This window comes from Lactuca virosa, chromosome 4 (assembly GCF_052849685.1).
Source record: "Lactuca virosa cultivar CGN04683 chromosome 4, Lactuca_virosa_CGN04683_v6, whole genome shotgun sequence".
Taxonomy (NCBI): Eukaryota; Viridiplantae; Streptophyta; class Magnoliopsida; order Asterales; family Asteraceae; genus Lactuca; species Lactuca virosa.
The window spans coordinates 87,011,726-87,038,315 of record NC_136429.1 but is presented as its reverse complement, the minus strand read 5'-3'; positions in this window follow the sequence as shown (position 1 = coordinate 87,038,315).

Genomic DNA, 26,590 nt, shown 5'->3' with positions numbered 1-26,590 from the left:
CCAACTTCTGCCCTCTCCAGACCCTTCTCTCTGATCTGAATCTCAACATACTTAGCAGCCCAGATGGCGGCTTTCAAAGTGGTTGTTTGCTTAACCATCGGACCAAAGTCCGCTGGTAATCCGAGGGAAAACTTGTTGACCTTAGAGAGTTCAGTTGGAACTAGATGAGGAACGAGCTTCATCTTTTCCGTAAAACTAGCAACGTATTCTGTAACGCTCATCTTTCCCTTCTTTAAATTATGGAACTCATTATTAATTTCCAGAAGATCCTGCTCAGAGAGCAGTACTGCATTTTCAGTTGTACCACAAAATCTTTCCCAGACATCTTACTAGCTTCTCCCTTGAGCATCGAATCAGGTAGTAACTTCCACCAGCTCAATACACCAGATTTTAACAGAGGAATTGCAAGTGCGGTCTTTTGTTTGTTGCTGCACTCACAACTTTCAAACATCGTCTCCATTTCGGAGATCCAATTCATGACTTCCACCGGTGTCGGACTTCCAGATAGACATGGTGGTTTAGATGCCATGAAATCTTTGTATTTGCATCCGCGTCCATCAACTCCTCCATCCTGGTTGTTTTGTCTAACTATCGGTGGGTTGGCTTGACCAAGAAACCACTGTAGTTCCCTCCTACTAATTGCCCTTCATTCAATACGGGCTGTTCAACAGGCATCATAGTTTCTTCCCTATTATGTTGTAGTAATCGCCTTGTCTCCTCCATCTGGCGATCTAACATCATCTGCATCATTGCTTGTACCCCAGCCATCGTCATTGGCCAGCTCCTACAACAGGTACTTGCTCAACTACTTGAGGTTGAGGTTGTTGATCCCTGTTTCCGTTTGCATTTGCAACTCCACTACGAGTTCTTGCCATTACAATCTATATACCGAATAAGGCGAATATAGGTCTTTATCCTCGATAGGTATTTAAATTCCCTTATCACTCCGAAATGTTTACATGTTAGTTCTAATATGGTAATCGTACGCTTAGAATCCTACACACATAAGGTTTCCAGATCCGGTCGGCAACAGACCATAGATCCGAACAAATAATGACATATATGGCAAACATATAACATTTAGCACATAAAGCATTTTAGGCATCTGTCCTAAAATAAACTAGTGTTTGTGTCTAAAATATGGTAGACACTCATCTCACAATCATCACTTAGCATTCTAAGTTTAAGTCTAGAAATTCTACAATTTCTTAGTTCGCTTAAACTAATGCTCTGATACCAACTGTGACATCCCCTAATTTCTCGGCCAGAAAAGACCGATTTAATTTATGCTTTTTAAAATAAAATCAGAAAAAATCTTTTTAAAAGATGTTGCGGAATTGGTCCCCAATACAAAATATGATAAAAGTTTGTCAAAACCTTTCTTTAAGAAATATATAATTTCATTTCATATCAAAACCTCGAGATGTCATGTTCCGATACAGATCAAAAGCATAAACAAGACATTATAAGCATTTCAACAGTTATTTACAACTACTGGCCTATAATCCAAAAATCGCTCATCGTCCTCCGACTATGCTCGGGGTCCACTACCTATAACATAAAAAGCTGAGTGGGTCAGGCTTGGGAGCCTGGTGAGCATATAGGGTTTTCAACCCACAGTAATAATAAACTTATTAAGTTCATCAATCAACAATAACCCTGATTACCCATTTCCCGTTATCCTCACTTTACGTCCCTAAACACTTATCACAAGGGACCTAGCCTAAATAATATCATCGGGATGGACACTACTGCTAAGGGGTTTCCTCAGCCATACATGTCCTAAAGGCAACCATGAGGGGGATGGAGTACAGCGAATGAACACCCAAGTTCATTACACCTACAGGTTGCGGGCCTGCCAGTGTTCCACTGGACTGTCTAGAAAAGTCCGTGGTTGTCATCCAAACTCCGCTAGATGACTGGATCACAATCACATCAAGGCCTCTCATCATTTTATCTCATCACACATCAACTATCTACCCATGTTTTACCCAACATATTTGTAGATAAAAATACATATACAGTTTAAAACTTGTATAAAACATCAATTCAACAGTCACCTCAATTAAACAATTAATATAATTACACGTAGCACGTATTTTATATAAAATACTTCATATCTAGGTGTAAGATGAAGGTGACTATACACTCACTTGATTTGATGAAAATCGGGCAGCAATTCGTTTCCTAAAACGTTCGTTTCTAATAAAACCAGGAGTTTTATTCAGAAACCGGGCTCTGCGAGGGTCGGGCTTCGAAATCGGAAAGATAATTTTTTTGGGCTTCTCGGGCTCTTCGTGGCATATTCTGGGGGTTATAATCGATACCGGGGCTTTTGGGGATGTTAATATGAAGAAAATATGGAAAAAGGGGCTAAAAGTGGCAAAATTCCAAAAGTAACCGAGAAGGCTCGCAAGCCCTCTATTTATAGGAGGTCCGAAGTCGGCTTAGAAGGGAGGAGTCTGCAGGCGAGACACGCGGCAGCAGCTGGGCGAGGGTGCGCAGGTGGCTCGCACATGGTCTGCGCATGCGAGGGGCTCAGTGTCGCCTCCTGATTGGACCGCGGTCTAGTCCTAGTGGACTCGGACATGCCATAAGGGACACGGCACCTCCTGCGAGACTCGGACATGCCATAAGGGACACGCATCGGACTCTTAGTGGACCACTTCGGATAGCTCTCCGGTTCGGATGACTCAGCAAAATTTCGGACACGTGTTGGATGCGAGGCGAGGACACGTGGCCGAAGTCCACGTATGCGAAAATTCCCGGTTTTGACATTATTCCTCGATTTTCGCGCCAAAACTTCTAAAATCCATAACTTTCGCATACGAGCTCCGTTTTTGACGTTCTTTATATGCACGCGTAGGTAAAATTACGCTCTACAACTTTTGTATAGACTTTTTCGGTTAATTTTGACTTTAATTTTTATATTATTATTTTTAACAGACCGGGACAGGAAATCCGTTAAAAATTCATAACTTCTTCATCCGACGTCCGTTTTCGTCTGTCTTTTTACCGTTGTGCTACTATTGACGAGACCTTCGATTCTCGTTTAGGTCGTGTCGGCTAGAAATCACTCGATCTAAAATTCGAGTTTTTAGCTGTCTACTGCTAAGCTGAAACTTCGAAAAATCATAACTTCCTCATACGAAGTCAGATTTGGGCGTTCTTTTTATACCTACTATTGGTTTAACGAACACTACGAATTTCGTTTAGATCACTAAGGCCAAAAAGTAGTTTATCAAAAACTCACTTTTTACGACATTCGGCACCGTGCCGGTTTTGTCGCGAAACTTCGACAGGTCATAACTTCTTCGTTATAACTCGGATTTCGGTATTCTTTATATATCCGTAATCCTTGTCACGCCCACTACAAGTTTCTTAATAGATATCGGCTTTATCTAATATTTATTTTTGACGCTCATTTTTATTCTTAATTAATTAAACTCTAATAATTAAGCATAAAACACATAATTCACATAATATTCACATAATTCCTTTTCATTTCTTCAAAATGAGTTACAAAGATTAACCTAGACTATCACATCAATATTAATGCCTAGGCTAGAAACACAGGCATTACAATTAATAACATTAAAGTAATTATGAAAGAATACTTATTATTCCAAGAAAAATCCGAATAGTAATAACTATGATGCGACAAAACACTCTCTTTTTTTCAACTCTTCAAACTTTAATTAAAAATATCTTAAAACACGTGATTGTTTGTGAAAAAACTTATTTATATATTATTAATACGGATACTATGTATATAAATGAGAGGAAAATAAAAAGTCACTATCAATTACTAACCATAAATTACAAAAACTTTTGAGTTGTAGTGATTAATAACTTTATATTTGAAATCATAAGTATACACAAATTAGAAAACTCTTTTGTTCTTGTGAAAATTTCAAATGAATTTAATTTAAGTAAATTTCATGCGTTGCGCAGAATAGAATTATATATATATATATATATATATATATATATATATATATATATATATATATATATATATATATACAGACACACACACACACACATACAGACACATACATACACGTTATTAAAATAATTATTTCGCTATTATTAATTTTGAAATAATTATTCTTCTTCGAAGTTAATTACAAACTCATTATGGCATGTTTGCTGCCTTTTAAGGCATACAATAAAAAAATATTAATAACATTAAACGAATTATCAAAGAAACTTTGTTAAGCTTGTAAACTTCTCATTTTAGGCCACTTCATATAAGATTTGTACAACTTGCTATAACGATGAACCTGAAGTTAAGCTTTTATGATACAAATTATTGAGCATACCTATATACTTAACATGTATTGCTTTAATCAATTAGGATATGTGGTTCAAAAAACCTTTTATATATGTACAAATGTAAATATAAAAGGAAACAAAAATCTAAGAAAAGACAAAACATATTGAAATATTTATAACAAAAACGAAGAGATAAAAACAAATAGGCTAATGATGATGTTCTCACATTTAACTTCGAAAATTGCAAACCACAACTCAAATTGCACATCAGTACTGGAAAAAAAAATATAACACGATCAAACTATGAGTAAAAAATGACACATTCATCTACAACATTGACTTGTAGAGCTCTTTTAGGAACTTCATCACTGCTAATATGTTCTAAAAGAATTGTGCCTATTGAAATTTTTTCTTTTCATTTTCTTATGACATCCTTCTTACATGTAAAAGTTTATATATTATGTTTGGTGTTTAATGCTAAATTAATTACTTAGAATACATTTGAAAAGTCATTTGAGAATATGAAAAGACAAATGAGTTTCAAATCAATGTGGTGCTTAGAAATATAGTCATTTGAGAATATGAAAAGACAAAGGAGTTTCAAATCAATGTGGTACTTAGAAAAATGCTTCTATTATAAGATACTAGACGAATATCCGCGCGTTGCGCAGAATAAAATTATACGGTTAAATTTTTTGTAATCATACATTATTGAAAATATTTATGTCATTTTTATTAACTATAAAATAATAATAACTACATTTAGTTGATGCAAAATTATAATTAATTTGCACAATAAATAATATAACACTTATTAAAATTAAATCATTTAATGGTATTTGCTCATGTTTTACGTGTGTATAAAATTAGTTATGGTGACTTAGTAAGACATGTGGAAGATATGATGAATAAATTATTGACCCATATTTAAATTATCGCACTATTCCAGGGCATGATACATAGCTTTATAGTTGCATTGATGGATTATTCGAGCATGGAACCCTCGTTAAGGAAGTTGTATTTCCAAAAAAAAAATTATAGTACTCACTATTTTAATTAACTATTGTTATAATTTATTAAATTTTAAAATTTTTTGATAATGTTTTAATTTCATCATGAATATTTTTGAAATTATCAACCAATGTTTGTAATGTAACACAATTTATTTATAATTTCATGTTATTTGTAATTATTATTATTATTGTAAATTAATTTAAAAATAACTTAATTGAATTTTAGTTATTATATTTATCGTATTTAGTAATTTCCTTTCAACTATTTTAAAAAACATATGTTGGATTTTTATTACTTTAGTTTTTAAACTTTACACTATATTTTTAAGTTTGTTTGTTATATTAATTTAGGTTATGCATTTAACACTATATTGAAGTCAACAAATTTAGTATATCATATTGATAATTCAATAAGTCTTCAATTTATGATAATGTTTATAATTAACAACATATTTAAGTTAATAAATTAAATATATTATGTGGAAATATGAAGAGTTAGAAGTTTCAAAATGATATGGTAATAGAAAAAATGTTCCCTGAATTATTTAAATTATCAACCACTGTTTGTAAAACATAATTTAATTTACAACTTTATGTTATTTTTAATTATTATATATATATTAAATTTGTGGACGAAAGGAACACTTAAATTGACATACTTTGTCCAGGTTTCGTCCCTTGATTTACATATCCGATCCCTGTACTTCTTTAATTTATTCATGTCGTTTTGTATATATTAAAGATGGCCATTTCTTAGCAATAGTACCGGTTTGCCGGTCATTTTATCCCCACACCTGTAGGTAATCGATCCTTCCAGTTTCTTCCTTCAACCATTCCTTATCCACATCCTTTTGATAAGAAATCCAGCCAGTGTTCTTCACCGCCTTCTGTATTTGGGATTTTTTGGTCACCCTCTCCATGAAATTTTTTGTTTCAGGACGATGAGTTGAAGAAGAGCACAGTGCTCGGATATGGGTTTCTATTTGGGCCTCAGAAATTGGAACTCGGAAGCGATTTAATCCGCCGTTCGCGCACCCTTCATCACCACAGTCGCTACACCCACCCACCTACGAGAGCTCCTTTTGTCGAATCGTCAAAGGGTCGAGGTTTTTCTATTCGGTTACGTTTCAATGGGAAACAGAGCACACTTCTTTGTCAAATATTGCATCAAACCTTTGTTGCCTGCTCCATTCGGCCGTCCGCTTCTTCACCAGAACTCCTAAACCCTACCACCATCTCCGACCTGTATTGGTCTTGGTCGGTTGCGGATCGTAGTCGACACTTCAGGTATGTCGTGTTCTTAAAAATTCTCCCTGCTACTTTGTTGTTTTAATCGGTCAATCACTAACCGTCGAGATATTATTTACACTCAAGTCCCGATTACTTCTTCATCCACCTTTCTAATTTGTCGCCTCCAGGACAGAAACAACAGAACGAAGCCATCAGCAAGCGGCAGTGGCGATGGTGGTGTTATTTAGAGTAAGGAACGGAAGGGTTTTGTCCCATACCTCCGATTTGGGTTCCGAAGTGTGGATTTTTAGCGAGATGGATGTCGGCTGCCATCTTCACCGGTTGTCGATGGTTTATCCGGTTTCCACAGACCATCAACTCGCGTTCATATATATTCTTCCTGTGATTCTTCTTCTGATCAGAAGTTGTTAAGTTGCTTCCCTCTCCTGCTGCCACCTCAACCTTTCGTTCCTAAACCCCTTGCATCACTTCCAATTGAAGAAAACCTTTCTCGAATTTAAAGGGTACATTCCTGCTTGCCTTCGATTTTGAAGGTACGTACGCAGATTTTTGATATTTTTTTCGAATTAAACAAGCATCCATGTGAAAACCTAACTTCTACTTTACTGAAGATTCGATTCAAATTCCAGGGGATTGATATTTTCTACCATCAATGTCTTGGGCGTGTGTGCTACAAATGGTGAGGCCGACGACAACCCTGACCAAGGTTATTGACAAGCGAAGCGACAGCAGCTTCCGCCACCATGATTGTTCCCGTGGCCACGAAAACCCAATTTCGCCCCATCTCTGATCTGTCTACCCTAATCCATGGCTTCCTCCACTGATGGCGTTGAAAATTAACACAACGTTGTTGTCGAATGATGATAAAGTGAACTTTCTCATCGGCGGCCTTGATGTAAACAACGTAGGGTTTTGTTTCCATTCAAAATCTTCATATTTACTAATTTTTCCACTCATATAACCCTTTCAGACAATAACATTGATCTAAACCCTAATTCTTATGTGGGTTTTGTTGATCGGTTTTTATTTACGTGTTTCTTACGAGCATTTGATGTAATTATGTTGTGTTTTGTAGGATAGTTTCAGTCTTCCACCTGATTACTTTTCACGATCTGGGAAGTCTTTACAGTTTAATAATTATTCTTATGAATTTTAGTGGAAGTTGTGTAGCTCAATGATGCTGCTTTCGATCTCTCAAATGGACCAATGATTGAGCAGATTAGGAGTTTCTTACCTCTTGTTTCGTCCAAGAATTATGCTAATTTGATTGGGATTTATCATGTGGTCAATAGATAAGTATGAAAAATTTGAATACTCTGAGATACAATGATTTGACCTTTAAAGTCAAAACTGCTCCAAAATTCAATCGTCTACATCTGTTCCCTCCACCGCTTTTGTCAACCAAACGTCTGCTTAGCTGAGGTATGCTGATTTTCCTTTTTTACCTAATATTTGTTCAGTTTTGCTTGATTTAGTTTCTCTATTTTTCTTTCTCATTAGTTTTTTTTTTGTCTATTTCCAGTGTCCCGCACAACTTGAAAGAGTAAATTCATCACAAAAAAAAAGAAAATTTTTTTTGGTTCAGGTAAGTATCCTCACATATTTTTGTCATAAATTCATGTTAATTTACTTTGTCCCATCTTACATTGAAGTTAAGTAAGGTTGGTAGTTATATCGACAAACATAACAAAGAAACATGTTATTGGATTGAAATTAGAATTGTCGAGTATGGTTTAGACAACATAGAAGGTCTTCCACCTCATGAATTTGATTGTAAATCGAGGCAACAATTGAATGGATCTATTAAAACTCACTTTCTTTGAGCATTACAAGCCATTAACATATATTTCACTTTCTATTTTTCAGTACATGCCATTGTTTCTGGATTTGCTATGTAATTGTTGAATTTGCATCCCAACTTGATTATCAATTATTCTTATTAGGTTTACATCTGGATGTTGCTGGAACTTCCCACACCCTCATATATCTTGAACGGGTTAGTTCTTTTTTAGTGTACTTCACATTTTTGGTCGCTAAGTAAACTGACTCTTTCAGTTTTTTTCCCAAAAAAAATCTCTTGCTGTTTTCGACCTTATTTGAGGTTTTTTTAAACGTTTTTGCTATTTGTTCCAAGTAAAATGACTATATGTAAAAAAAACTGAAAATGAGGACCAAAATTATAAAAATCATCTATACTTAGGTACCAAAAGTGTGCTTATACTCTTCTTTTTCAACCTGTGTATGCAAATGACAAAATGACTTATATACCCTTCATCTGTTTCTATTTTGTCGTTCATAAGTGGATAAAAAATCATAAGGTAAAGAGTAAAATGGACCATTAATGAAATACAAATATGAGCTTACTAAAGTTGTAGAAGAATTAGGAACCGGTGAAATTTTGCTCAACTGTGATGGTATCTAATCAATAATCAAACGACACGCACATTTTTCAGTTTCTTTCTTTCTTTATTTTTTTTTGAAAAAGTGTTATTGTTTATGTATGAATTTTTATTTTTTTATATCCAGGTCAGGGAAAAAGATTTGATATTAATCTGATAAAACTATTCTCGGATGCTATGAGCATACTAGTGATCGCAAGTATTGGTGCAGGAATTGCTCAACATTTCTCACATGTTTTTCAAAAGAAAAAGGCTTCAATGCCTCATGCAGACATTTTTCATAAGAAGTATTGCAATTATTAATTACTGTTTTACAGAAAATATATAGAACATTCATAGAAAAAGTGTTCTACATCCTAAACATATCAAACTAACTCAAGTATATTCTCATTTATGCATTATTTTATGATAATTTGATTGGTTTACTGTGTGTGTTATGCTATTTCTGACATTTTTTTAGTTTGTGTTATTTAAACACCAATCATCTTTATCATTTGCTCTTTAAATAGGAAAAGGCAATTTACATTTCTTTTTTTATGTTAGCATGATACTTGATAGAAATGGTCCCTGTTGTACAATAAACAACATAAAAATTCTGCATTTGTCAATTACATATCTGGTGCCTGATGTAGCAAACAATTACGTAATTGGTCCCATCGCAGTTAAATGTTACAAAAAAGTCCCTATGACATTAAATTCTTACGTAAATGGTCCCTGTGACAGCTCACTATTAGAAAAACCAATTATGTAATAGTTAACCATAACATGGACCATTTTTGTATCAATTTACTGCCATATGGACCATTGCTGAACAATTTACAACAATGATTTAGAATTGAAGTTTCAAGATATTATAAATTCTCCTTCTATTGATGTTGATTGTAGGAAGATTAATAATTTGGCTGGAAAAAATTGATTGGATTCAACATTCTTTTTGATGATTACAAAAGTTTGGTTAGGTGCAAAGGAGACAAAACATGATGAAAGATGAGGTATGGGGAAAGAATGGAATTGTATATTCCATTGGAATCAATAACGGCTATTGGAATGGAATGGAATGAACCATTTCTGAATCATATTACTTATAACAGGTGAAAGACATATTGTATCATTTTTTGAATGAATCATTTTTATAGTTTTGTCCCAAAGTTTAGAAAACGTATGAAGGTTGGATGTTAGCAACCTTTTTTGTCTGTGAAGAATATCGATTCTAAATTTATTTAGTAAATATGTTTGAAATGGTGTAATATAAACTAACGGGTTCAATTTTTTTTATATGAAGGTCCTTTTTGACAGACCTCTCTATGAGATTGGTCATTTCAGCCAAAGACTCTATGAGATTGCTACAGACTTTTCTTTTTGTCCCAAAAGTAACAAAAAAAGATCAACAAATATGTGCAGATGTTTAGAAGGTCACTCTTGGTGTTTTTTCCACAACCAACTAGAAAAATGTTTTCTTGGATTAGTTTCTCACTATTGGTATTTTTTTTCCCTATAACTAACTGGAAAAATGGTTTCTTGGATTAGTTTCATTGACATTTTATGTGTGGTTACTAGGAAAACCTTTTTTAGTTTTGACTAAGTAACTATCATTCAATTTTCATGGATCATTTCTAATTGAAAGATTGAAAAATCCATTTCAGTTTTGACATTTCGTTCCTGACAGTTTTTGACATTTTCTTATGCAAGATTTTTTGCCTATATTTCCAAAAATGACAGGATAAACACATACAATGGATTCTATTGCGACACTTTTACTCCTAACAAACCATATAAGACCGCAATATGGACAGAAGCATGGAGTGGATGGTTAATTGTTATTTATTCTTGGATTAAATACAAGAAGTACCAATGTACCTTCATTGATTTGTTTTTCAGTTATAGTAATGCAATTAAGAAATAGCAATGTACATTCATTTTGTTCAACATATTTGACTATTATGCATTTCTAAATGGTCAAATTGTAGAGAATTATTATTATAAATTAATTTAAAAATAACTTAATTGAGTTTTTGTTATTATAAAAAATAGTTTTTGGACATCTTTTAGTTAATTAGACTTTTATAATTAAGATTTTTATATTTATCTTATTTAATATTTTCCTTTTAACTATTTTAAAAAACATACGTTGAATTTTTAAAACTTTATTTGATATTTTAGTTTAGGTTTTAATTTTTACACTATATTTTTAAGTTTATTTAATATATTAATTTAAGTTATGTATTTAACATTATATTGAAGTCAACAAATTTAGTATATCATATTGATAATTCAAGAAGTCTTTCATTTATGATAATGTTTATAAATAACAACATATTTAAGTTAATAAATTAAGTAAATTATATGGAAATATGAGGAGTTGGGAGTTTCAAATTGATATGGTGAAATGAAAAATGATTCCTTTATAGTATAATATGATATGATACTAGACGAATTCCCGCGCGTTGCGCGACGCAGGTTAAAAATATATTGTTAGAATATTGAAAAATATATGTTTGTATTGGTTATGTTATTGACATAATATTTTTACGCTAATATATATATATATATATATATATATATATATATATATATATATATAATCTCAATTATTTTGAACAATAATATTTATTGACATCAACACACCTTCCTCATTAATAGAATTAAATATAATTATCTATGTAGTATTATTTTTAACAATTGTTATGATTGATTAATTTAAATTTTTTACTTGTGCAATTATTTTCTAATTTCATTAATGATGTTCATTTAAAATACAATTTATTTGTAACTAACGTTATGTAATTTATAATTTGATTTTATTATCATTTAAAATTATTGTTCATTAATTTTAAACCACTTATTATTAATAATAAGTTAAAGAAGACTTTTAACAAACACTTAATATTATTATTCAAATATGAAACATATACCAAATGATAAAGTGATAAGATTGACAATTTGCATTTCAAAAGAGACTTGGATGGATAATCTGACATATCCATGATTTTTATAATTTGATTTTATTATTTATAACTATTGTTCGTTAATTTTAAAACACTTATTATTATTAATAAGTGAAACAAAACTTTTAAAAAGCACTTGTCATTATACTTAAAATGTTAAACATATACTAAAATATAAAGTGATAAGATAAACAATTTGCATTTTAAAAGAGACTTACATGGATAATATGGATAATATTACATATCCATGATTTTTAATTAATTATTGCTTTGAAGCATCACAAATATACAAACATATATACAATATTTAATTAATTATTATCTATATCACATTCCATAACATATGATCGATAACATGAATCTAATCTAATTTAAATTAAAGTTTCAACCACAACATACAATGATTGTCTTAAAAGAATACTTAAACCAAGAAAAAAAAATAAAAAAAAAATGAATTAGTATATAACAAACTTACAAATTAAAAACTTTAACATAATAACATGGCTTGAAAAATAGTCAAAAGCCCTCAAACCAACACAAAAACCTTTAGACTTGTTTTCTTTGTAAATTTTGTATGTGATTGATATTTGTGTGTATACTAAAAAAGATTGGTCTTTTATAGTAGATTATCCATTAATTGCTTATTAAACATATTATATAAGTTATAAAACCTTTGAATGGTGAATCATTATTAAGAGACTTTTGAGTGGTATTCATTCAAATAAGAGGTTTCAAATGAATATGGTTTGAGTAAAATGTATCATGGGAGTTTCAAATGAATGTGGTGAAAGGAAAAATGCTTTCTTTATAAGTATATAATGACTAGGCGAATGCCCGCGCGTTGCGCATAAACACCTATATAGTTGAAATCTTTACAAATATATGTTTTTAACAATAACATTGTTAAATTTGATATAATAATTTGTATACTAAATTGATATAATATATTGATTATTTTGAATTATATGATAATATATACATCTATTATAACTGCATAATCTCAACCGTTTGAATAACTTCTACCCGTGAGTTACTCAGGAATAAACGTAAATATAATATATGATTTAATGTTATTTATAGTTGTTGTTATTGTTAATTAATTTTTTAAAATTTATTTGCTTAACGTTTTAATTTCTATTATTATAATTATTTAAAGCATCAATTAATTTTTTTTTTTGATTTTAAAGGTAAAAATATAAGCATTTATATAGAGTTATTTTTAACTATTGTTATTGTAAGTTATTTTAACCTACTTATTTGAAAACTTTTAACGATTATAAAAATAAATTTATGAAATATTTTAGTTAAATTGAGATTATAATTTAGTTTTTGTATTTAGCACTATAATTTATCACTTTTAACTATTCACAAAATATTCATTGGGTTTTTTAAGTGGAACTGAAATTTAAATTTAAGTTGATACTGTAATGTTATATTTAAATTAACAATTTAAGTATTTTGTCAAAACTGTTCAAAAAGTTATAGCTTTAAACTGATAATGGTTTACATGCAACAACATATTAAATCTAATAAATTAAGTATAATATGTTAAAAGTTAAAGACATAACTTTATAAGTAGAAGTAAATATATTATTTTAATACTGAAATTTAGTTTATTTATGATTACACGTTAGATTTGATATTTATTTAACCCTATTAACCAACTAATAATCATTATTAGAAAGACACTACAATTTATCACTTTTAACTATTTACAAAATATTCTTTGGGTTGTTTAAGTTAAACTAAAATTTATAGTTAAGTTGATCTTGTAATGTTATATTTAAATTCATAATTTAAGTATTTTATACAAATTGTTCAAAAGTTGCAGCTTTAAATTGATAACGGTTTAAAGCAAATAATATATTAAAACTAATAAATTAAGTATAATATGTTAAAAGTCAAAAAACATAACTTTATAAGTAGAAGTAAAGATATTTTTTTAATATTGAAATTTAGTTTATATATGATTACACTTTAGGTTTGATATTTATTTAATCTTATTAACCAACTTATAATCATTATTAGAAAGAAATTAAAAAGTCATAGGAGTTTCAAATGAATGTGGTGAAAGAAAAAAATGCATGAGAGTTTCAAATGAATGTGGTGGAAAAAAAATTTCGCGCTTTGCGCAAGAATGCATTTAAGTGGTTAAAATAATTATAGGAAATAATAGAAATATGTTGAAATTTATGTTTTTAGTCATGTTTTGGGCATTGACCGAATTATCAAATAATATAAAAATCCATCAACTTATATTTTGATACTATGTAATATAGTCCATAGATTATAAATTTTGCTTTTACTTTTATACTATCCTATATATAGTATAAGTTTTTGTATAACATTAATATAATCTACTTTTCTTATATCCGATAATATTTTTTGGATAAAATAAAAAATAAGTTGTTTTGAATGAGCTATTAATAAACAATATTGAACTAATAAACTTTGTATTACACTATTTATATTACACCAAAACATCCAATGTTTCATATATGAACTTTCAAATATTAAACATTGAAATTAAGAATGAAGTCATACAAAATATATCATTATACATAAATGTCATCAAGAGTTCTAATATAAGTCGATTAGTAAATATGATATTTAATTTTAATTACATATTTTGCAAGGCGTACGTTTGACTTTATGTTGGTGCGCCGAGAATCTTCTTCCTTAATTTGTATCTAAAAAATTAAGGTGAATAGGAATATAAAATAGATATTACTAAGCATTAATATAAATAATTAAAAATGGTATGTGGGTCTCCTACCACCGGTTAAAGACAACATACCTCTCTAGTGGTATCGATTCCTACGTAAAATTGAAGTAGTCATTCTATGTACACCTTGTTTTCTAATACATAAACAAATATGAGTAACCAAACATAAAAATGTTATCTTTATGTAGGAAAAATATTTTAGTTAACTAACAAATTAAATAATATAAGTTTAAGAGTTAGGAGTTTCAAAACATTAATATTTTTATTAATCAATCAATTAAGTAACACATATTGAAATTATTACAATCATTATTAAAAAGCATTTGAAATATTAGATTTTAAATGAATTTTGGTTGAAGTGTTATGACCTCTATTATATATATATATATATATATATATATATATATATATATATATATATATATATAGAGAGAGAGAGAGAGAGATGAAAAGTATAACATATGTATGAGTTTTAATTAATTATCTTTTTGAAACGGTACAATTACAAAACAAAAAAAAAACATATTTAAAATATTTAATTAAATATTTTCCACATCACCCTATATAATATATAATCAATATATTAACGATTAAACCACAATATACAACGACTGTATTACAATAATCCAAAAACGAAGAAAATATAAAAACGAATTAGTATAACACACTTACAAATTAAAAGTTCTAATATAATAGCATATCTCCAAAAGTGGTCATAAGACCTCAACCCAACACAAAAACCTTTAAGTTTGTTTTCTTTCTAAATTTTGTATATGATTTGTATGCATGTCTTCCCAAAAGATTGGTCTTTTTATAGTAAACTTTTCACTAAATGCTTATTAAACATAATATAAGTTATAAAACTTTTGAGTGTTAAGTCATAATTAAGAAAACTTTTGAGTTGCATTAGTTAAAAAATTGGGTTTCAAATGAATGTGGTTTGAGGAAGTTAAAAAATGGGGTGTCAAATGAATGTGGTTTGAGAAAAAATGCTTCTAATGTAAGATATATAGACTAGGTCATAATGACCGCGCGTTGCGTAGAAAGACCTATGTAGTTGAAATCTTTACAAATATATGTTTTTTTTAAATATAACAATAACATTGTTGTTAAATTTGATATAATAATTTGTATACTAAATTGATATAATATATTGAATATTTTGAATTATATGATAATATATAAATCTATTATAACTGCATAATCTCAATCGTTTGAATGACTTCTACCTGCGAGTTACTCATAAATAAAATTAAATATAATATATGGTGTATTGTTATTTATAGTTGTTGTTATTGTTAATTAGTTTTTTAAAATTTATTTGTTTAAAGTTTTAATTTCTATCATTATAATTATTTAAAACATCAAACATTGTTTTTTTATTTTAAAGGTAACAATATAATCATTCATATAGAGTTATTTTTAATTATTGTTATTATAAGTTATTTTAAGCTACTTATTTGAAAACTTTTAACGATTATAAAAATATCTTTAGGAAATATTTTAGTTAAACTGATATTACAATTTAGTTTTTGCATTTAACACTATAATTTATCACTTTTAACTATTAACAAAATATTCATTGGGTTTTTTAAGTGGAACTGAGATTTATATTTAAGTTGACACTCTAATGTTATATTTAAATTAACAATTTAAGTGTTTTGTCCAAATTGTTCAAAAGTTTTAGCTTTAAACTGATAATGGTTTATATATAATAACATATTAAATTTAATAAATTAAGTATAATATGTTAAAAGTTAAAGTCATAAATTTATAAGTAGAAGTAAAGATATTATTTTAATATTAAATATTTGTTTATTTATGGTTACACTTTAGGTTTGATATTTATTTAACCTTATTAACCAAATTATAATCATTATTAGAAAGACATTACAATTTATCACTTTGAATTATTTACAAAATATTTTTTGGGTTGTTTAAGTTAAACTAAAATTTATATTTAAGTTGACCATGTAATATGATATTTAAATTAATTATTTAAGTATTTTATACAAATTGTTCAAAATTTATAGCTTTAAAATGATAAGGATTTACATCCAACAATATATTAAAATTAATAAATTAAGTATAATATGTTAAAAGTTAAAAAACATAACTTTATATGTAGAAGTAAAGATATTTTTTAATATTGAAATTTAGTTTATATATGATTACACTTTAGGTTTGATATTTATTTAACCTTATTAATCAACTTATAATCATTATTAGAAAGAAATTGAGAAGTCATGGGAGTTTCAAACGAATGTGGTGAAAGGAAAAATGCATGGGAGTTTCAAATGAATGTGGTGAAAGGAAAAATGTTTCCTTTATAGTATTGTATGATGATATAGATATAGATATAGATATAGATAGATATGTTAGTAACATTGTTGTTAAATTTGATATAATAATTTGTATACTAAATTGATATAATATATTGAATATTTTGAATTATATGATAATATATACATCTATTATAACCGCATAATCTCAATCATTTGAATGACTTCTACCCGCGAGTTACACATGAATAAAATTAAATATAATATATGGTTTAATGTTATTTATAGTTGTTGTTATGGTTAATTATTTTTTTAAAGTTTATTTGCTTAATTTTTTAATTTTTATCATTATAATTATTTAAAACATCAAAAATTATTTTTGATTTTAAAGGTAACAATATAATCATTTATATAGAGTTATTTTAAACATTGTAATGTTATATTTAAATTAATAATTGAAGTATTTTTCCAAATTGTTCAAAAGTTGTAGCTTTAAACTGATAATGGTTTATATACAATAACATATTAAATTTAATAAATTAAGTATAATATTTTAAAAGTTAAAGTCATAACTTTATAAGTAGAAGTAAAGATATTATTTTAATATTGAAATTTTGTTTATTTATGGTTATACTTTAGGTTTGATATTTATTTAATCTTATTAACCAAATTATAATCATTATTAGAAATACATTGCAATTTTTCACTTTTAATTATTTACAAAATATTTTTTGGGTTGTTTAAGTTAAACTAAAGTTTATATTTAAGTTGACCATGTAATATGATATTTAAATTAATTATTTAAGTATTTTATACAAATTGTTCAAAATTTATAACTTTAAAGTGATAATGATTTACATCCAACAATATATTAAAATTAATAAATTAAGTATAATATGTTAAAAGTTAAAAAAACATAACTTTATATGTAGAAGTAAAGATATTTTTTAATATTGAAATTTAGTTTATATATGATTACACTTTAGGTTTGATATTTATTTAACCTTATTAACCAACTTATAATCATTATTAGAAAGAAATTGAAAAGTCTTGAGAGTTTCAAATGAATGTGGTGAAAGGAAAAATACTTCCTTTATAGTATAGTATGATATGATATGATATGATATGATATAGATATAGATATAGATATATATGTTTGTAAACTTTATTTTAGGCTATGACTACAACATACGATAGATCTTAACTTGGTAAATTAGTATTGAATCATATGTGTTATTCACTATGTCATTTAATATGACAGAAACGTGTTCTTTTGAGTTGGTTGTGAAAGACCCTTAGTATGGATTAAAAGTAATTATTTTTTTGAAACATTTAACCATTTTAAATAGACTTTGCTGAATTTAGGTCCTAAAAGTTAAGCAAAACAATCCAAGTTTATAAACGTAGTATACAAGGTTGTACAATTATATCAAAACAATAGTTAAATGATAACCACTATAAGATACATGGCCAATAAGTTTCCAAGATATCTTTATTATTCAAAGCTCCAATATGCTACTCTGAGTGCATATCAAAATAATAACATTAGTCTTGGTAGCCTAATGAGTAAACTTAAAATTAGACTTTAGAATAAATTTGAATAATGACAATAATCCAATTCTAAAGTCAAACTCCCAAAAACATTTTAGAAACCATTTATACTTTAAAGTTATATGGGGATGAGAAACATTAGAAATAATCATTTCTAATACATTTGAGTCATCTCATCCTAAGTGATATGCACAAGTATGAGATTAAAAAGGTTTTTAATCAAATAAGATATTTCTCAAAAATAAAAACACTTTTAAAATATGTTTCTTAGATGCTACAAAATACATATTGTATTCATATAGAAAGCAATAACAACTTAGTATAAATTAAGGCAAAACATATACCAAAAAGTGGTGATAGGAATATGTACTCTTAGTATTTAGTATTTACTCACATTTTCCCTTCTAACTTTTTATAAGTGCCTTACTTCTCTTGTAATGCTGTATAAAACTTTCTAGGCACCTATGGTTAACGATTGAACCATTTATCAAGGAAAAATTATACAAATCAGTCCCTAAACATAGTTTTTAACTATAAACAACGCATTTCAACATTTTCATAACATTAAGCCAAAATAGTCTCAGTCAAAATTCCGATCCCATCTAGAAAGGTACATAGCTTTGTATGAACTAAGCCATAAATATACATGGCCTTTTAATACCCATTGGTTGCCCAAAACCTGTTTTTGTCCAAGTTAGGTAATATAATTTGGTGTATTTTCTTCCAAACATTTCATACACTTTCCTAATGACTTCAATGGATGTAATGGGTTCTAACCATACTTTATTACTTTATTACGTCTTATTTCATTAAAGACTTAGTTATTTAAGGTCTTAATTCTTCACATGCATGGTTAAACACTCATGAAGACGTTAAACATTCAATATAAGTTATAAGCTTCTATTGGCATTATAGATTCAAATATACAGATTCTATTTGTTTTAATAGTCACAAATAACATCTTAAACATGTCCATTAAGTTGCAAATTCTCACCAATGTTTTTATAAACCTAGAACATCATCAACTGAGATTTTATTTTGACTTAATGCAAGGCAAGTGTGTCATTTCCATGGGTTGTAATAGATCAAAAGTTAAATTAAATCATAAGTGGGGTTTGAATCACCATTGAAGCCCTAAGTTAAAGTTGAAATCCAAACATAGATCCATAAATATGCATTTCTAACAAATAACATATTACATAACTATTGGAAATAATATCCAATGTCATGGACTATTTGGTAATATTTATAATAATAAAAGGTTCCTTTTGGGTTAGCCTCATAACACAACTATTTATAAGGAAATAGAGAAAAATAAGTTATTTATTAATTAAGTAATTAATAAATTAATTAGAAATTATTTTGGAATTAATTAAATAGTTTTAATTAATTGAAGAGCTTGAATATTTATTAATTCCTAAAAATTTAATTGGAATATTCCAGAAGCTCCTAAAAGGGTGCATGAGATGGTTTTGATATCCTTTATAATAGGGATAAGACAAATTTTGAATAAGGTATGGATTATCCAAAGAGTTTCAATCCCTTAAGGATTTATCTGTTGCTTATAAATAGACTGTTAGGAATCAAACTGTAGCTGACGATTCCTTCTCCCAAAACTATCTACTCTCTTTCTATCTCTCTTCTCTATGAAAATTATAACCCCTCTCCTAAGGTTATAGAATTTTCGAAAAACCCTACACTATGGTTAATCCTTATTAGTTTTTTAGAGTTGTGGGTCTTACAAAATTAGAGGGATTCCACTTTGGGTCATTTATCTATTTCAAGAGCTGGTAGTTACAAGATCATCATTAAAGCAACAAGAAGTTTGTATACTTTCCATTCTTTAGTTTGATTTTTAAGTAGGTTGATATAACTAGTAAAACATAGATCCTAGGGTGCATGTGCACATATGTATTATTCTTTGTTTCGGTTGCCTTGATCTTATGTATAGCTGCATAGAAATCCCAATAATGGTATCAGATCCTTTATGTTTTATTTATTTAAACTGCTTAACAAAAATTTAAAATTGATTTCTAAAACTATGACGAACACAGAGTGTCACACCAAAATTTTCAAATTTTCAAATTTTGTCTATTTTTGGAATTCTGGGATAAACATCTTGATTAAAATATTATTTGAATAACTTCAATATGAATATTCAACCCTAGATTAGTTCTAAATGTTATTTAAATAAGAATTTGAATCTGTATATTTAAAGGAATTAATTTTTGAATATTATTTAAATTAGAATTTAAATTTGAATATTAATATTAATTTTAAAATTTGTTTAATAAGAGAAATAAATTATAATATTTAAATGATAAAGAATATGAATTTAAAAGGTTTAAATTTAGTATATGGTATTATTACTATGTGTATAACAATAATACGACATGTGTCATCACATGTTTAATTAAAATTTTATCGTCGAACCATGACTAAGCTCACCTGCTCTAATGTTATAAGAGAGGTTTAAGGAGATCTCTATGATTCCTAATGAGGTTGATTTTTAAAAGCCCTTGGGCCTACCACCCTCACCAACTTTTTAGATTTTGAGAGTGGATTTGCCGAAAGGGTTTGATTAGATGATGTTCAATACTAAAAGTAATTAAACAAAATTCCCATTTTATAATAAAGCTGTCTTTATGAAAATATAATTTCAAATGATGTGTCACTCGTAAAATTATTATGTTGATGGAGCGTGTGTGATTAACCGACACATTAATATGAGAATAATTTTGTATCGAGGGTCACGCGGTTTTGCAAGATTGATTCACCGACTATTTTATGATTTGTGGTATCCCTGTCATTAAATCAAGACGAACACAATATAAGATTAACATGTCAATGAATCTCAAATGATCTAGGAGTTTCAAAGAGTTTGAAACTGGAAAAAATGCATTGCCTACCTAAATAACTTTGTGGTTTGTTTATGACATCCCTTTACACTTCATCAAGCCAAATATGGATCTCAGCCTTAACTAATAATTTATTTAGGGATAACAACTATTCTAAGGATGAAATAAAAGTAAGTAAACTCTCTTGTTGTAGATGTCGAATGAGAACAACAACAATATTTCCCATCCTTCTCCTCCACCTCACTCCAATTTCTCGCTCCTATTAGTCCTTTTAAGGGAGAAACTCACCGGTCAAAAATATTTGGATTGGATTCATATTTTAAAGATCACCTTGTGGTATGAGGGCAAAGAGTATGTCCTCGACCAAGATTTCCTCTTACTAGATGATGATTCCACTGAAGAAGAAGTGGCTGCTTACAATAAAAATTACGATGAATCAACAAAATTTGTTTGTCTAATGTTGGCAACCATGTCTTTCGAGCTCAAAAAGAGCTTCAAGAGCCTTGGGGCGTTCGACATTAATGAGCATATGAAGAAAATGTTCCAAGATCAAGCTTGGCAATAAATGTTCGAGATCGTGAAATCCTTGATGGATTGTAAACATAAAGATAGGACTTCTGTATGTACGCACGCTCAAAAAATGAAGTTATTCATAGATATATTAGGAAACTTGGGTGTCGAGTTTCCAATGGAGTTTTCCATTGACATGGTCCTTAACCTGCTTGCTAGTTCATACCACCAGTTCATTATGAACTACTATTTGAACAGTATCAACAAGACCCTAATAGAGGTCTAGGGCATCTTGAAAATTGTCGAAGCTAGCATGATTAATACTAAAAGTTGCAACACTTATGGTCCTGTCTCGACCATTGGGCATGGTGGTGCTAACAATAAGAAGGCATTTTCTCATACCAAGGGAAAGGGAAAGGCAAGGTTGGATCTTCCAATAAAGGTCTTAAGAAAAAGGAAGATTCTAAGATTGCTCCTAACACCAATCCCAAAGAGGCCATTTGGTTTTACTACCAAGAAAAGGGTTACTAGAGACGTAGCTACCCGAAGTACCTAGAGGATTTGAAGAAGAACAAGGCCAAAGGTATTGACACTTTAGGTATATTTATGATTGAACTCTATAGTATGTCAACTTCTAGTTCTTGGGTTCTTCATACTGAATGTGGTACTCATATTTGCTCAGATTTGTAGGTACTAAGGGAAAGTAGAAGTTTGAAGCATGGAGAGTTGAACCTTGTCGTGGGAAACAAATGCACTGAACCTATTACAAGGATCAGGGGATATAATCTCGTGCTAAATAATGATGTTTATTTTGATAATAATAATGGTGATATGTTGGTTTATAAAAATGGTTCTTTTAATTTTAAAGTTAACCTTGTAATGGTATATATGAAAGTTTTGTTTGTGCTGGCAACTCTAATAATCTAATGTTAAATGTTGGCTCTTCAAATGACGTATTGAATAAATCACGCTTGTGGCATTATCGTCTTGGCCATATAAACAAGAAGTGCATCGCCAAGCTCCGAAAGGATATGATATTTGAATCGTTTGACCTAGAGTCAAAAGATGTATGCGAGTCTTACTTACTTGGCAAGATGACAAAAGTGCCTTTCATAGGAAACTGTGAAAGAGGCAAGGATCTTTTGGACCTAATCCACACCGATGTATGTGGACCATTCAGATCTCCCACAAGGCTTGGTGAACGATACTTTGTGATTTTTACTGATGATTTTAGTAGATGTGGATATATATACTTAATGAAGCATAATTCATAAAACTTTGAAGTGTTCAAAGAATTCCAAAAGGAAGTTTAAAACCATTTATGAAAAAAGATGTAAATGATCCAATCTGACATGGGTGGATAATACTTGAGTCTTAAATTTATCAATCATCTAAAGGATTGTGGAATTTTTTCATAGTTTTCTCCTCCTATAATGCGACAACTTAACGGTGTTGCCGAGAGAAGAAATCAAACACTATTAGATATGGTTCGATCTATGATGACTTGAACTATGCTTCAGATAAGTTTTTAGGATTACGCTCTAGAAACAAACCTCCTACCAACTACGATGTTCTCTAAGAGACCAACCGAAATATGGAATGTGAAACCTCCCAGTCTTGCATATTTGAAATTCTAGGGTTGCAAAGCTTTTAATCGTCGTGAGGCGAGCGATAAACAAAAGCCCCTAGCGAAAAAGTATTACTACGTGGGCTACCCACAAAAGTATTGTCGATACTTATTCTACAATGCTTCTGAGAATAAGGTGTTTGCGTCTTGAAATGGCTTCTTACTTGAGAGGGGGATCATGTCCAAAGAAGCTAGTGGGAGCCCAGTAGATCTTGAAGAAATTCAAGAGTCACACGGAAAAGAACCTGTGGTTGAAACTAGCACTCAACACAAGGTTGAACAATCTGTTGAGCATACTGATATAATTCCAACTCCTTTACTTTGTAGATCTAGTATATTTTGACTTCATATTTAGTTTTATCGTTTCCATATTGATATAGCAGGAGACATACTAATAAGTGATCATATACTGGCTAGTATGGATGAACCATCTAACTATAAAGAAGTGATGGAAAGCTTCGGAGATGCTAAATGGAAGGAGATTATGGAAAATGAGATTCAATCCATGTATGATAACCAATTTTGGAATTTGTTTGATCCTATACCCGACCTTAAAACTGTTAGGTGCAAGTGGATCTTCAATAATAAGACCGACATGGATATGAATGTGCAAACATTTAAAGCTAGGCTGGTAGAGAATGGTTACACTCAAACTCAAATAATTGATTATGAGGAAACCTTCTCACCAGTAAACAACATTAACTTGTTGAATCTATATGCCCAAGAATCATTATGGAGTGATATTGCTAATAATATATGATCATATAGGGTCACACCTTTATCAAGTTGGCACATTTTGTATATTTTCTATTAATGTGATTATTAATAAATAATATCAATTCTTGTATTTTAATTAGGGATTAATTATTGTTTTGTGAAAATAATAATTATAAGAGAGTATTACTAGTTATTATATCATATGGTATGATTTAATAACCCATGTACAAAGTTTTGGACACTTTGGTTAACCATGATTAAGTTAAAGACTTGCTCTACCGTGGTTAATAAAGTTGGAGACAATTTTTATCTCTTCCAAGACCCATGGCCGAAAATCATAAAGGCATGGGAGGTTGCCTGTCAACAGTTCTTCCTTTGTCCCCCCATGCCTCTAAAGTAAGGTGATTACTTTTTATTAATTAATGGGGTTGCTTTTGCTTTTCATGGACTATAAGAGAGTGCATGGAGCTTGTTTTTGATAAGTGAAACACTCTATTCTTCTCCCTTTCTTCTCACCAAAACCGTAAGTAGCATGGAGCTACTTCTCTTGTTTTTCTTTTGAAGATCATTCAAGTATTTGGTGGTTCAAAGTGCTTCTCCTTTAGTGCTTATTTGAGTTAAGCACTTAAAGACTTAAGAAGTACTTTATACAAGAAGGAACTAGCATTCCAAGTGCCTTAATCTTGATGGTGGATACTTGTAGAGAAGATCATGTTCTTTGATCTTTACATCTTCATCAACACCCCAAAACCAAGTGGATTCAAAGGCTTCACAGGTTATCTCTAAAACATCCTATGGTTGTTTTTATTTCATTCTAACCTCTATAAATGGATCCATGATGGTTTGGTTTTGTTATGAACTAAAAATAAACTTGTTATTTTTAAAGTCTTCCGTTGCCGATTTTTGTGAAAAACAAACTTATATTCGTATCAAAACCCAACATAACTCTGTTAGAATATTACTTTCTAAAGATGCTTTCCATGATTATGAAATATGGAAAATAGATGTGAAGACTGCTTTCTTTAACAGAAAATCGACTGAGGATGTTTATATGACACAACCTGAAGGGTTGATTGATCCAAAAATATCCTAATAGAGTGTGAAATCTTAAAAGGCACATTTATAGACTCAAACAAGCATCACATAGCTATAATATTTGCTTCCATGAAACGGTCAAAGAATTTCAATTTTCTCAAAGCGAAGATGAGTCATGTGTATATGTCAAAGCTAGTCGGAGTAATGTAGTCCTTCTAGTAATGTATGTCGATGATATGCTCTTCATACAAAATGATATCCCTCCACTGCAAGGTGTGAAGACTTGACTTGGAAAGTGTTTCGATATAAATAACCTAGGAGATGTGGATTATATATTAGGCATAAGGATCTATAGAGATAGATCGAGACATTTAATCTGACTTGCCAAATACATACTTTGTTAAAGTTTTGAAAAGATTCTAAAAAACGGTATCTACTTATACAACATGGCACACGATTAAGTAAAGATCAATCACCTATTACTAATGATGAACTGGAAATAATGAGTCGAGTCTCATATGCTTCTACTATATGATCATTCATACATGCCATGCCATGTATTGTACCTGATATATCATATGCTTTAAGAATGGTTGGATAGTCATTGGAAATCAGTAAAGAATATTGGGATTTTTTTGTTACAGTTACATTGTACTTGCGGACTTTCACTTAACTCTTAAGGGTATATGCAACCTAAATTGGATCTATGTCTTTTCACTATTAATAACAACATCCTTATGAAACAAAAACTATAAACCCTACGAAATCAAATTTATGAGTAGAACCACATAACTTTTGCTTAATTCAAATTAAGCTAATCAAAAACCCTTTGTAGTCTCCTTGAAAAACTAGCTCCAAAAGTATGGTAGCCTTTAATATGTCACACCCAAAATTCAAGAAACCCTAGGAGTGAAGGAGAGAGGGAAGAGGATGGAGAATTTTCGAAATTCTCTTATGGTAATGCTTAGGCCGAAAATACAAGGGTTAACCCCCTTTATATAGATGTCTGATAATCCTAGAAACCCTAGATTTAAACTTAAAATAATAATATTTCAAATCAATATTTATCTAGTTTCCTTTTATCCATTGGAGGCTTCTAGAAACCCTATTCAAGGGTGCTAAAACCGTCCACCCCTTAGGAGGGTTCTAGATCCTCTCTTTTGTTCAACTATTGAACAATTACAACTCAGTCATTGTACCTTTAATTAATTCTAATTAACCCAAAATTAATTCCAAATTGATTCTGATTAATTCTTAATTATTATTATTATTATTATTATTATTATTATTATTATTTATAGTTAATATATTAATAATATAATATATTAATAAATCATTTATCTCTATTCTATGATCAATCCAATCCGTTTCCTGGTTATAAGGGCAAACCAAAAAGGAC